Below are 15,750 nucleotides of genomic sequence, written 5' to 3'. Positions count from 1 at the left end.
GTGTAACTTGATTTATCATCGATAACAGGGGTAAAGTTAGTTTCATGTGATTAACTTTGATATTTGATAACAGATTTACATATATTCGGCATCGGAAACTCTTTTGACAAAAGGGACATATGAATCGTAAAACTCTGATGATCCGTCCACTCGATACAGCACCAAACACGCATTTTACATTAAAGTGAGCGCTGTAGCGACATACAGACAAACATATTTTACATAGGCCTTGTCAAGGCCGATATATCAGTGCAAACCACATGATACAATTCTCAGGCGTTACTGAGATATTGAGGAAATAGTTACTTCACATATAACCCTAAACCTAACACAACTTGACAAAAATCCATTTTCCTACCAAAACCTATATACTGATTTTCGTACATATCAATCAGGCTCCATAAGATGTGTATCGCAATGAAAACTTAATCCAAATCGCCCTGTCCGTTCTTACATTATTACCAGAAAACCGTACCCTAACCCATGATAAACCTATAGGAAATCACATGAATCCGAATTTCTCCCAAACCACTCAACCGATTTTCATGAAGCAAGGACCGATATTTCCATAAGACACGTATTGCAGTGAAAAGCTATTCAAATTGCCCTGTCCATTCTTGGGTTATTGCCAGAAGCATGTAACCCTAACCCTAAACACTAGCCCTAAGTCACAAGAAACCAATTTTCTTCTGAATGCGTCTACCGTTTTTTGTGTTTTTTTTTTTACTGAGGTATAGTTGAATTGTTCTCCTCAAGACGCATCTTTGGACATACGTATCTTAGAACTCCGATGATCCTATCATGGAACTCCGATAAGCATATCATGGAACACTGATGATCCTATCATGGGACTCTGATCATCCATCTGCTTGCTCAATAACGAACATTCATTTCACATTATGGAGGCATTGTGGGTGGCAGACAGACAGACAAACCATATTTACATATGTCACCTGGGCCGATCTAGCAAAGCAAACCACATGACAAAATTCCCATGTGTTACAGAGATATTGAGAAAACAGTGATCTGGCAACTTGGCCATATCACTTCACACACATTGTCATACGGTGCTTGCCTGAAGACATGCTTTTTATTCTCTCAGATTTATCTCGTACAGGGCCTGCATTTGCACTAAAATCCGAGTTTTTCTGTAACCCCTCTAGCTACTTTCATGGACTAGGTGTCTCAGCATGCGTCTTTTCTGGGCGCGTGACACTGCCATGAAACGATTCCTAGGGGTTACCAAGATATTTACTTAAAAAGATGAAAATTTATAAAATCGACAAAGTCCAACTTTCCCTCGGAACGCCATAACTTAGCCAAAAATCAAGCTATCTCAACAAGATATCGAATGATTTATCTTCTCAAGACACATACAGGTATCAGAAAACTCCAATGATCCGTCTGCTCACTACAATAACAAACACTCCGTTTAACACTGTATGGGGTTTCAGGTCACAGAAAAATATATGCACCACGCATATAGGTCTCCCAAAGGCAGATCAAGCAAAACGAACGGCATGAAAAAAATTCCCAGGTGTTAAGATCTTAAGAAAATAGTTGTTGTTGTTGTAGGGCTTAACGCCATTTTTCAGCACAAGATAGGCTATACATGGCGGCCAGTATTAATGGTGGAGGAAGAACCCGGAAAACCCCCGGAAAGAACCACCGACCCACGAGAAGCTACTGGCAAGCTTTCTCACATAACCACATTAGCCGAATCCGAGACTCGAACCTACGCAGACAGAGGTGAGATGGCAGTGATCCGTAACGGTGAGCGCTTTAGACCACTCGGCCACTCGGGGCCCCTAAGAAAATAGTTACTTCATGGCTAACCCTAAACCCTAATGCAACACCTCTGGACCGATTTTCATGAATCGAGTACCTATCTACCGAGCTCTATGAGACACCTATTGCAATGAAAAGAACATCAAAACTGCCCTGTCTGTTCGTACGTTATTACCAGAAAACCGTAACCATAGCCCTAACCTATGATAAACCTATGGGAAATCACAAGAATCCAATTTTCTTCCAAACCACTTTACCGACTTCATGAATGAAATATCTATCACAATGTCCTAACCCTAACTTATAAGATACATAAGGGAAATCACAAAAATCCAATTTTCTCTCAAACCATTTGATTGATTTTTGTGTACGAAATACATATAAAACGGGCTGCACGAGCTACGTATTGCAGTGAAAAAGGCATCCAAATCGTACTATCCGTTCGTACATTATTACCAGAAAACCCTAACCCTAACATATGAGAAATCACAAGAATCCAGTTTTCTCCCAAACCACTTTACTGAATGCACTGGCGGATTAAGGCTCACTGGTGCCCTAAGCACTGACAAATCTTGGTCCCCCCCTCCTTTCCACGTACACCTGGGAAGATAACCCTAGGGTGCACCGTGATCAAGAAACAGAACATTATGATCAATTTGCACTAGTTTTATCAATTTTTTTTTACAAATCTTCATTCGTTCTTTTTTCTTTTCACCCTTTTCTCAACTTTGTGGTGCCCCCTTTGGCCCTGGTGCCCTAAGCACATGCTTAGTCTGCTTAATGGTTAATACGCCCCTGACTGAATGTAATGAACGAAATACCTATCTATTGGGCTCCACGATACACGTATTGCAGTGAAAGCGGCATCTAAATCATACCTTCTGTTCGTGCGTTACTACCAGAAAACCCTAACCCTAACCCATACTTGTGATAAACCTATGGGAAATCACAAGAATCCAGTTTTCTCCCAAACCATTTTGCCAACTGTCATGAACAAAGTATCTATCTATCGGGCTTCTAGAACCACGTATTTCAGTGAAAACAGCATCCAAATCGCAATAATATCACCCTGTCCGTTCGTACGTTATTACCAGAAAACCGTTAACCCTGACCCTAACATATATCTTTTGGGAAATTACGTGTAACACCGTAGCCTTATTTCGTGTGTAAATGTATTTTTTTGTTTTTATCTAAAATCTTAATGGAACTGATTGTCATCTAGTTTCTGTTACATTTCACTTTAGATTAAAAGAGCATTTTATTAAAGGAAGACAATTTCTGTACCCTTCAGTTAACAAATAACCACAATTGCTTGTTCTATAAACGTTATATTAATGTCATTGTCATTAACTTAGTCAGCAAATAATATTTTCAGTCTTAAATCTGTTAGCATGCACAGCTTTTATATTTTGATTGCCTTTTATGTTTCAAAGTCATTCTCCTGTTCTCACCATAAAAGTAAGTCAGCATATATGCAATGTGTAAAGTTGCTGAAATAGACAACGCATTTTCCTCCTTACAGGACCTGCAGTTGGGAGGAGTGTGCAATTAAGGTTTGAAGTTTCAACTCGTGGATAAAAAGGAGTGTGCGGTTCTTTTAGCCATTTATACTTTTGTAACTACTGAAATAGAGAGGGAATAAACATGAATGCGATTTATGTCTGTATGCATGGGCAAAATTCCAATCATCCTTACTGACGCTTACCAAGCCAACATAATGCAACAATTCTTTTTAAAGACTCTTTCTATGAAGCACTTTGTTGGTAGGTGGGGAATAAAGAAAATAATGGTAGAATGATACATGTAGAAGTATAGAAATCAGCCGAGGTTCTCACTCCAATAATTCAGAGCCCTTTATTCGCTATTATTTCTATGATGCAAATGTAGGAATTGAATAGCAATGGAATATAACTATTTCACAGAGGGCACTGAATTATGTAGTAAAGTATGGACATTGTGATTCAGTAGAACATCCAGGGAGCCTCAGGTGAATTGAATAGCGCAATAAAACTGGTTTGCATGCTCAATAGTAAATCATACATTTAAAATGATGTATCCAAATGCATTAATTTTATTCCTACTAAAAGCTTTCCAACCACTTTAACCCCCACCACCAACACCCCAACAAAAAAAGTCAATGGATTTGAACAATTTGGAATAATGACCAGTGTGGACATTCTGAAAATGGAACTTCCGTCATATGACAAAGAACTTTCACACGTGCATACAGGAAATTATGTATTAAGAAGCAGGAGTGGGATGAAATGTACTCACTTTTTAACACAAGAAACTTGCACAAGACTAATACTCTTGTGATCTTTAACAAAATGCTTTTAGTTTTCTATAAGTGATAAGTAGTAGGTGAAAGTATACCAAGTAGTACATCTTTTAGAAATTCAATATGTCTGAGTTCTGTAGAATAGTGTTGATGGTGGAAATATAGAAAGCTTTTAATGTGTTTATAGGTTATGATTCTGGTCAGCAAGACAAGTTTTTTCTTACAAAGTACCATACATGTGCTGCCAAGAAATTAAGTAGCCCAGGCTATCTTAAGGCCTGTTTTAATTAGTATAACTTATCCATTCGGCCACTGGTGGCCTGCTTATATGGCATGCTAACCCACTCAGTTACATTATTATGACACCGGGAAACCAGGCCATCATAGCTTCTGAGAAAATCGTAGTCTTGCAATATATATATATATATATATATATATATATATATATATATATATATATATATATATATATATATATAGATATATACCTCTTGAAAGGGGAAATAATTTAATGATAGCAAATTATTTTATTTTAATTATCATTTCCCATTATTAATTTGATGTCTACTAACACCATTTTAGGCCTGTGCACTATATGTATAGTGCCTAATATGGATTTTAATTTTGATGATATACCTACTTTAAATACTTGTGGGAAGATAGTAGACATAAAATTATGATTGGAAACTGATAATTAAAAGAAAATAATTTCTTCTGATTCAATTATTTCCCTATTTTAAGAAATGTATTTCTTGGAGGCTTAGAATTATGACAATGTCTGGCCTACAAGTATGGTCCTATGTACATGGAAGAAATATCAGATGATGTTAACTGTTTTTTAAACAATGAAACTCTTTCCACAAGATTCTATCAAATTGAGTTTATTCATTGTCCATATTTGCAGGCTTTGCTTTTAGTCTGGCTGCCATCACTGAAGCTTAATCAGCAATTGGAAACAATCTGTATTATTGTGCTTTTTACATTTCCATTTTTTAAGAGCTGACATAATTAAGCAACATATTAATGATTATTCAGTAACAGTCACATAAAATATGGCTGTAGCAGATGTTATTGCTACACAAGAAAGAGAAACTAGAAAGAAAAATGGAGCTCTATTAATTGCTCTTGCAACAGAGCAACATTATAGCACTAGTAAGCCTGTACTGCTTTGTTAAGAGTGAAAAGCATGGGAACAACAGCAAGCGTCATCAGAAATGTACACTCCTTTCACTATTACTGTATAATGAATTAGCAATACAAATAACATGTCTAGTACTAATAATTGGTGATTCTTTAAAATTAATGCTGTTCAGGACTGAAGAATTCTGCTTGAGCTGTGACAGGCTTAGTGGAAGTAACATTCTCTGTAAATCTGCAATCCGTATCAGGTACATAGCTATCAGTGGAGCATAACCTTGTTCTTCTCAATCAGAAGAATGGCATTCAGAGCTGGATTTAAAGATAAACACTTTCAGTCAGGAATTAACTATAAGGAAGAACTGATTTTGTACCTAATTTCTCTTTAATTTACAAAAGTGACTAAAAAGATTCACCTTGAACTCCATTTTGAAGGATTTTGTTATGCTTTCTGATTAACTAATTATTTCTTGGTTTTTCTCCCAATTGTTAACATCATGTCAAAGAGGTCTAAGTGAGGATGAAATTTAACAAGAAAAGTTTGTTTAATGAAATGGTTGATGTGTCTTTCTTAATATTATTTCTTACATTTCGGGTTCAAAATTTGACAGAAACTTTTGAAACACTGAAAACAGCCTGCAGACCAATACTACTACCTGCAAAGACCTTCTGAGTTTGCATAAGTCTGGTTGGGGGAAAAATTGTCTTAATAATCTGCTGTGGAGCTTTGGAAACTAGATGTAGCAGCCTGGCCATGGTATCAGCCCCATGTAAATTATGAATGTTTAACTCCCGAAAGTGTCAACAGGAGTAAAGTTAACTGTGTTCACTTTCTCTGATGACAGAACATTTTCATCTTTAAATATATGAAAGATCATTAACACCATAAAAGTCAACCCATGAGATTAATTGCAACTTAATGTCAAGCTGCCAGTCTGTGACTTTGTATGTTTTTTGTCTTCCAAAAAAAGTAATGATATATGTATATTTATTTATTTACAATAGCAGATATCTGAACAAGTCAACAGTAATTTTTATCCTTGGAACTGCTTTTCTACAAATATATTTCTAAATCCCAGCTGAATACACTGGTCAACAGTGAAATCATTACTGACTTGAAAAGGCCCTAATCTGTAGTATTTTGGTGTGCCGAACACGAATATAACCGTGAAAAATTTGTATTGGCTCTCGTTTTGAAGATATTCATATACCTCATTTTCTATGTTTCACTGTGTAAATTTCTCCAGTAGGACTGCAGCAACATCCGGAATAATGATGTAACATTGCATAATACCATCATGCTCACATCATCCACAGTTGATTGCATCATTTTCTGATGCAATGCAATACTAATGCCATGCGGCTGCTGAAGTAAGTTGACGTCAGCAGTGTACTATACATGTGTAGGCCTATTATACTAATGCCAGGCGGCTGCTGAAGCTGACGTAAGCAGTGTACTATATAAAGCCCAATCAGATAGGTTCAGCATTTAAAATATTTTAGACGTTGTGCGAGACAGTTCAAGCTACTGTTACATAAAACTTATTATTTTATCCATTTACGTACAATAAAGAACAGTAATGCCTCGAAAGTGTGTTAATACCGCGGACAATTTTTGCTATATTTGTGGGGAAGTGACATTTGCCAACCAGAAGAAAAGTATCAATTCTCAAGTGAAGAAGGCATATCATCTTTACTTCGGATGCAAGGTTGGTGACCAAGACAAGCCTTGGGCTCCGCATATATGCTGTGCTACATGTACAACACAGCTTTCACAGTGGTTGAATTGCAAAAGGTCATCAATGCCGTTTGCAGTCCCAATGGTGTGGGGAGAGCCAAGCAACCACCTAAATGACTGTTACTTCTGCTTGGTTCCTCCTCTTTCCGGCGGAATAACGAAGCGAAAGAAGTCGAGAATAGTCTACCCAAACATTCCGTCTGCATTGAGACCAGTTCCACATGGTGAGGGACTTCCTATTCCAGAACCTCCAGCAGAATATTCTCTTGATTCATCTGACGAAGACAAAGGTGAGTCGACCTGTTCTTCTCCTGGTCCATCAGCATGCAGTGATCCAGATTTTCACTGTGGTGCATCATCAACCCCACACAGAATAACACAGGAAGAACTAAATGACCTGATTCGTGATTTGGACTTATCAAAGAACAAGGCAGAATTGCTAGGATCAAGACTCCAACAATGGAATCTTCTAGAAGAAGATGTCACAATTACTGCATATCGAAAGCGCCACCAGCAATTGGAGCCTTTCTTCAGAAAGGAAAGTAATCTGATATTCTGTTCCGATATTGAGGGCCTCATGAATGCTTTAAAAATCACTCATGACCCACAAGAATGGAGACTATTTGTGGACTCTTCGAAACTGAGTCTCAAGGCTGTGCTTTTGCACAATGGAAACATTCTTCCATCTATTCCAGTAGCGTATGCTGTCCACATGAAAGAGACATACGATAACTTAAGGCAGCTACTGAATTCCATTGAGTATAACAAGTACAGCTGGCACCTCTGTGGTGATTTGAAGGTAGTTGCCCTTTTAATGGGACTGCAGCAAGGATATACAAAATACATGTGTTTCTTATGCGAGTGGGATAGCCGAGCAAGGGAAATGCACTACATGAGGATGGAATGGACTCACAGGCAGAATGTAGCCATTGGAGAGAAGAATATCCAACACCCAGCTCTGGTTGAGGCTCAGAAAATCTTGCTACCACCCCTTCACATCAAACTAGGTTTGATGAAGAACTTCGTGAAAGCCATTGACCGGACTTTGCCAGCATTCCGATACCTGCATGAAAAATTCCCTCGACTCAGCGAAGCAAAGATTAAAGAGGGAGTTTTTGTGGGTCCTCAGATTCGAGAGCTTTTCAAAGATGACCGGTTCAACAACTTGCTGGAAGGTGACGCGAAACAAGCATGGAATGCTTTTCGCCTAGTTTCTACAAACGTCCTCGGAAATGTTAGGGCAGAAAACTATAAGGAACTAGTAGAAGACATGTTGATGAAGTATAAGAAACTTGGCTGCAATATGTCTCTAAAGATTCACTTCCTTCATTCCCATTTGGATTTCTTTCCTAGCAACTGTGGTATTGTTAGTGATGAACACGGCGAACGTTTTCATCAAGATATCGCAACAATGGAACAAAGATACCAGGGAAAATGGTCCACTACAATGCTGGCTGACTACTGCTGGACACTCCTCAGAGATGCTCCCGAACAGCTATACAAGAGACAGGCGAAGAAATCTAAGATGTAGTCAATGACTTGATTTTTTATAGGTAGGCTATTACAGTTGACCTTTTACTATTGGAATGCATTTCGTTATGTAAACATTAATTTCTTGCAGATTACAAAAAAACTAGAGCCAATTTTGCAATTTGACTGTCATATTCGTGTTCAGCACATAAAAATTGATAAGAATTGACTAATTTTATTTCAGTAACATGACTTTTGTAAAAATTTGTTGTCCAGTGATATCTGACTTATTCAAAACCTACTGAAAGAAATCAAAGCAATAATATACAGTCTGTAATACTTCCCTACAAAAAATGTCTTAACATCACTAAGGTCATACCCCCTTAAAGATTTTAACCATCACTGATTTGTCTTTTTACATGAATAGTTGAAAAAGTTAAATCAGTGGATATATATGTACAAATATACGTTGCGTTATTTCCTTGTGGACACTTCCATGGAAGATATTTCATTGCCCCCCCCCCCCTTTACATTGGATATGACTTAGAAAAAAATACATTTAAATTATGTTTCCCACATTTGAGTCCTAAAAATCAGAAATTGGCCTTCATAAAAAATTATATATCCCCGAGCCACTTTTGTAGTAGGTACTGAGATCATGGGTAAGGCTGTAATATAGTTCAATCCGGACGAAGAGGGCATCATGAGGTCAGTTTGGACCACTGAAATGTGTGATCTTGAACATGTTCACATGATTAATTCGAACAAATAGTCTTCAAAATGTACAAGTTATTCAAAAGTTACAGCCTGGACATGATGGCATTAAGCCATTCTAAACTGCTGATGTGACAATGACCTTCAAGGTTTCTGGATGGGAGTCTATGCAACACACGGCCTTATTCATGTGAATAATGCCACCAAATATTGTTGAAAACACACACGTCACTGAAAAGTTACAGTTTGGACAAGCCTCTGGCAAGCTTAATTTGACCTTTGACATAATGAGACTTGGATATCCTGAGTTCAGACTTGTATGTGACATACCACCAGCCTGATATAAATAATTCCACCAAACATTATTGCAAACCCATGAGAAAGGTGGCTTCTGTTGACTTTTGGCCTTGTCTGTGTCATCAAGGCAAGAAGGTAATTGACACTGACTTTGAGATGAATATCCATAACAAATTCTGTTCAAGACTACTGAAGCGCTATGGCCTGGATAGGTAAATGTGACAACTGGACAGACGGAATAAGAGAAAATGTATTTCCCAGAAAGGAGGAATGGACGGGTGAAAATAATGGCAGTGAATTAAGAATGATTTTATTTAGCAACCAGAACATTTCTTGTTTTTGAATTACTTTGAAGGAGGGAATCAATTTAAAAGATCTTTTTCAGATCATTCCAGAACAGTAATCCTTTTAAAAAATATCATAATAAATGAAATAGTTATGGCATTAAGATGAAATGTTACTTATCAGGAATTGTTATGTTAATACATTTTGTGTGGCTCTCATCAAGATAGGCAATGGTGATTTTTTCTTTCTGCAGTATACTTACAGCATGGTTTTCACTTTTGAAGACATTTTGGTGAAATTAGGAACAGTTATAGAGCTAAGTGAACTGCGTCAAAGACCGTTTTAAAATCAATTTTATGCAACCAAATACTAACATAAAGATCATGAAAAATACTCAGATATATCTTTCTTTAATCACTAGAAAGTAATTCATATAGTAACAATAATACTGACATTTGTGTGTAAGATCATGGAAGCAATATTGTAGTTTCACTGACAGTAATTCAGCGATGTAACTCATTTTCAATCAGCATAAACAGTTTGCCATAATTCATATCAAGTTATATCTATTATAGTTGTTAAAACTGTTAAAGTCATGCAGCAGTAATTTATGGTAATCTTGATTTAAAAAAATGAAACATCTGAAATACCAGTAATAATACAATTTTTCTGTGTATATGTTTAGAATAGATCGTCATTTACTCAGAACCACTCCCAAGTTTCTCTCTAAATTGCAGAGAAATGTAGTAGATTTTTCATATCTTACAGTTTGATTTTTCAGTTATATAATACAGAGACATACAGTCTCCATTAAATATATACATTGTAATGAAGCAAAACTGAACATTGTTGATAAAGTGAACTAAAAAAATTCCGCAATCTACACTATACAAGTTGATGTTAAAAAAGTAAACTAAAATCAAAGTGCTGTCAACAATGCCTATTACATTGCTATTGGAACAGACCATACCTCTAACTTGCATAATCTAAATTCAAACCAAAACTTGCTTCAACTGCATTCAAATACATGAAATAGGAGTGTTATCCATACAACTGAACCTGAATGATTGCAATGAAGGTGTGCAGTATCCAGTAAGTTAAGTAAACACAAAAACTTAACATCCATATGAACCTTCATCATTCTGATTAACTTGCCCAAAAAAATCAACTGTACTCTAGAAGCACGAGTTTTCTCTTGGCCTTTGATGATGTAATCATTCTGGAAATGCCCATTGCCTTCAATGGACCACTGAACAAAAGAAGACATGTACTGCATTAGATGTCTGCACACCTTGCATCCCATTGGTCAAAACAAAAAGGATTCAAAACATACCCATCTTACACAATTTATTTCACGGACAAAAGCAAATGTCACATTTAACTGCAACATATTTAACATGTTTATTTGTAACTATTAGAAATACGAGGTCACCATATTTACATCAGACTTCACCTGAAGTCCGCACTCGGAAATTAGTCCTCACCTTCTTGACACATACACTCCTCCTGCTGGCTCAACAGCATAATCATACTGATTGTTTACTGACTGGAAAGAATTTTATTTACTCTTTGTAACAGTGTCGCTTTGGGACAGCTGTCTAAGTTGGCAGCAGTGCAGTCAGTGAAAAGGCAACTTTCTGAATCTAACCTGTGTTGTCACAGTGGTGTGTGCTTTGATTTCATCTGTGTCATATCCCAATATTTTCTATTTCTACGTTTTGGGGATTTAAAATCACATGAAATGGAATACAAAGGTCAGCTGTTAGATACTACCTGTACACTTCATTGCCAATTTATCTAGGATATAAACAGCATTAAGTTCAGAATTTTCCCTACGTTTCAAGTGTGTGTGTGTGTGTGTGTGTGTGTGTGTGTGTGTGTGTGTGTGCAAAAAACTACACATTGACAGTTGAATATATAATTACTTTTTCAATTCTGTATTAAATCTCCACAGCTTGATGTGTTAAGTACGTTTGTTGCATCAGTATTATGGATAAGGGGTATCTATGTGAAATGTCTTCCTCACCCATAACATAATGCTTTCTATACATTTTCTGATGTTATTGTACAAATATACTGAACCATACAATTTTGACATAGGCAGAGGCATGGTTTAAAATAAACACTTGACATGGAAATAAATATAAAAAATACACATGCATGTAATTTGTTTGAGTACCTGGTAGGTAACCCTTATGTGTCACAAGACTGCCCTCGAGTGTCTCTTTAATCAAACATTAAGTTCCATGGTTATTTTGTGGAAATACAATCAGAACACTGTATGCATTAGACAGTAAATATTCTGGACAAATCATCACATCGAAGCTCAGAGCGGTAGTAATAAGTTAGAGAACTACTCTAAATACATGAAGCAATGATGTGTACATGTTTCTGGCCTTATTAAAAAATATGCTGACATTAATCTGTGTACAAATACTTTTTTACAGTTTGAAACGTACGACTAACTTCAAATTATTCAGACCTGGGATTTATTTTCATTTACATTTTTCACAACCATTGTTAGAGAACTTTCTTTCAATTTTATTTTGAAATATTGTTTCTGGAAAATAATCTTGCATAGAAATATCGCAAATTAGATCTGGTTGTTTTGTTCCTTCTTTTAAAATGATATTTCGGCCATGGGTCATATCTGGAAAGAGCGATCAGAACAAGTATTACCAGATTTTTCAATACTGTTTTTCATTTATTTTATCTTCATTTTTTTCCTTCTTCCTTTATTTTCTTATATTTTTCTAATATTTTAAAACTAGTCAGATATAGAACCGGATAGTTCCCTGCCTCTGGCAGAATTAATATATAATTGCATATTTTTGTGACTGGCAATTATAAGATTCTTTGCTAGACTTAGTGATAGAGGGAGGTAAAGCTCCGAGCCCCCAGTTAAATTATTGAGAACACAAAGGTGAAATTCAAAGAAATAGCAAATTTAATACAATTCAATATTCAAATGTAAAAAATTTCCCAATCACTCTTCTGCCTCTCGACCAAGTGACAGCCTATTGCATCCTGTGATTTATAGTGTGAGATCGCTTTTCCACTCATCTATATCTCACCTATCCCGCCAATTCCTTCTCTCATTCCGACTTCCCTCCTAACTCCTTCTCCTTGACTGCTCCTTCTCCAATTTCTCCTCCTCGACTCCTTTTCCTCCTCCTCCTTGACTCTGCTCTCCGACTAGCCTTCGATTCACAATCGACTTCTCCGCCCGTCTCTATTCCGTCTCTCTCCAAGAGACTCGGAACTAAACCACACCGGAAGTCTGTCCCCTAAAAACTTCTTGTGAAAACACAAGGACGTTAGCATATTTCTTTAGCCATCTCGTCTCACGCTAAACCAACAATCAATCATCAGATAAAGGCTTTTACATTTTTCGGTTACGCATTCATGGTAAACAATCTTGTAATAAAAGCACGGTATCAACTACTTATCATACAGACATCAATAAAGTGCGTCACATCTGTATATATAGTCTTAATCTCATTATACTGAACAATAGCACAGCAATCAGACACATCACTGTACATTACACTCCCACAAGTGTACACAAATATTTAAATATCCATATTAACTAATTTTACGCACTGCAACCATTTTCCAAAGTTGCAATTCAATTCAACAGTTTCAAAGTCTAGAATATCACATGAATAAATGCACTAGTTTATTACGAATTAACCAAATAGCGAATTACAATAATAGTTCTAACTACGAGCTAGCAATATACATAATTCTTTACATAATCACAGCTCGTTTCTCAAATATGCATGTAAATTAAACACTACAAAGGTAATTATACGTACAAACGATTCTAGTAATGAAGTATACATACTGCACATATTTACAATTACAATGCCGTATATTCTGCAACAATCAAGCAAATAACTCAATGACCTTTACGAAGCTTTGTCTTTCCTTAGAATGTCCTACGTTTTCCTCTCTTTTTGGGGGGCCGGGGCACCAGACATATGCCCCCCCCCCCACCCACCCATTTCCAAAAAAAGGAAAAAGTGTTTTATGTGTATGTGTATCCCCCAAGTATGTTGTTTGTTTTATTTTTATAAAAGAATTTTCAATCAAAAATGTATTTATTTTAAATTTTTCATGGGGTATTTATTTTCCCTAGTGTTATCTATAGGGGTGTTCATCCGAGGCAAGTTCATTCACTTAGCTCGAATTCGCTCCCCAAGTTCGTGTTTGTGACCTTTGCTAGAGGTCTCCTTAGTCTCGTGTTTGCTATATGTGTATTGCTATGTGTGTGAATGCTATAATAGTTTTCATGTTGAGACAGCATATCAGACAATTGACCCCAGTTTTTCTTGGTACCGGATTTTTATTATCATTATTAATTAATATTTTTTATTAATATTTTTTGAAGGGGCGACTGAGCGGTGTACTATTTTCAATAGAAAAAGAAAAAAGCCTAGTGTTTTATATACGTGCTTATATGTGTCGCTCATCGCATGATTTACTTCTTTGAAATGAGGCGGACTGTACTCGAGCGAGGTTCCATACTTTATTTTTTTTAGTGTATTTCGCCCGACTCGAGTTTTGGCCCCTCTGTTATTTATTATGGCCAAGATTCAACTATTATTAGTTAACTATACCGTACGGGAGCTGTATAGTTAAGAGAGAGAGAGAGAGACACAGAGAGAGAGAGTTAACAATAGTTGGGAGTGTTCTATTTGTTTTTGTGTTTTGCATGTGCTAGTGTTCCATATGGGGCGTTTTTCTTAGGCTCTTTTATGGGCCTTTCCACTTCGCATGGCGCCATGTGATATAGCCCCATAACGTTATTACCTCTTACTTTCACCATACAGATTCCCTGTCCCATCCCCTTTTTTAAGATAAAAGGAAATAGTAAAAATTATATACAGTTTGTGTTTAGGGATTTTATTTATTGATTCACACAATCAAAGGTTAAATGTATAACAATACATCAAGTTTGTGTTTTAGGGTTACACCTTCCAGGGAAGCCGTGGTGGGGCCGAGGTCTCAGTCCGCGTTTGCATTAACGCCCTTGGGCGTTATATCAAGGCCCCTTCCCCACCCTTGCTCCCCGGTTGGTATATTTTTCTTTTTATTATAAAAGGAAGACTATTTTATAAAATTTGTACGTTGAGATTTTATATATTGATTTACAGTAAAAACTGTTAAATGTATAAATGATACATTAAGTTTGTGTTTTTAGGGTTACCCCTTCCAGGGAAACAGGGTGGGACCGAGGTCTCGGCCAGCGTGTGCGTTAACGCCTTCTATGAGCGTTATACCAAGGCCCCTTCTCCACCCCTGCTCCCCGGCTGGTAGATTATTCCATTGTTTAACGGTACATTTTAAATTGTTTGTTTATTCATTTTGGGAATCATCAAAGGATTTAATATTAACTTTTAATGTCTTTAAGTTTGGAAATTTCAGATAAATTGTTTATCTCTATGGTTTATGATGTCCTGTGTTAGCTATTTCTTAATTGTTATAACTTGTCCACAGGCCATCATTGTTTTTATCACATAATCTGTTATCTTAATTAATGTATTTTTATCAAAGTTTCCATCCAACTATAAGATGTTTTATTTTTATATTTCTCTCTTTTTTTGATAGATTTCCATAATCAGTTTAATTCTATCATCTTTTCTTATTTCACACTGCGTGATTGCATGGTATTTTGTGAAGTTCGCTGTTTTGCACAGTGGGCATTTTACTATCGTTCTTATCATTCTTCTTCTTACAGCGACTTCTCCCGTCAACCACGCGTTGTGATGGTATTTAAATATCAAACTCTGGATGTTGAGGGATCTGTTGTTGACCCAATTCCTAAATACCCTGTCCCATTTAATATCAATATTTTCTTCTTCTACTTTATTTTTAATTTTCCTTGCTATTTTATTTCTAAACTAATCATGTGTTTGTTTTATCTCTATTTCCTATAACTTTTCTTGTTCCTTATATTTTCCTATCAGTTCTTTTATGAATTTCCTAGGTACTTCAAGTTTTTTAGTTTATTTGTTATTTTTTATATATGTCTTCTCTG

The sequence above is a fragment of the Sinohyriopsis cumingii genome, chromosome 4 (assembly GCF_028554795.1).
Source record: "Sinohyriopsis cumingii isolate HCF-2022 chromosome 4, ASM2855479v2, whole genome shotgun sequence".
NCBI lineage: Eukaryota > Metazoa > Mollusca > Bivalvia > Unionida > Unionidae > Sinohyriopsis > Sinohyriopsis cumingii.
Note: the sequence above shows the minus strand (reverse complement) of the source record.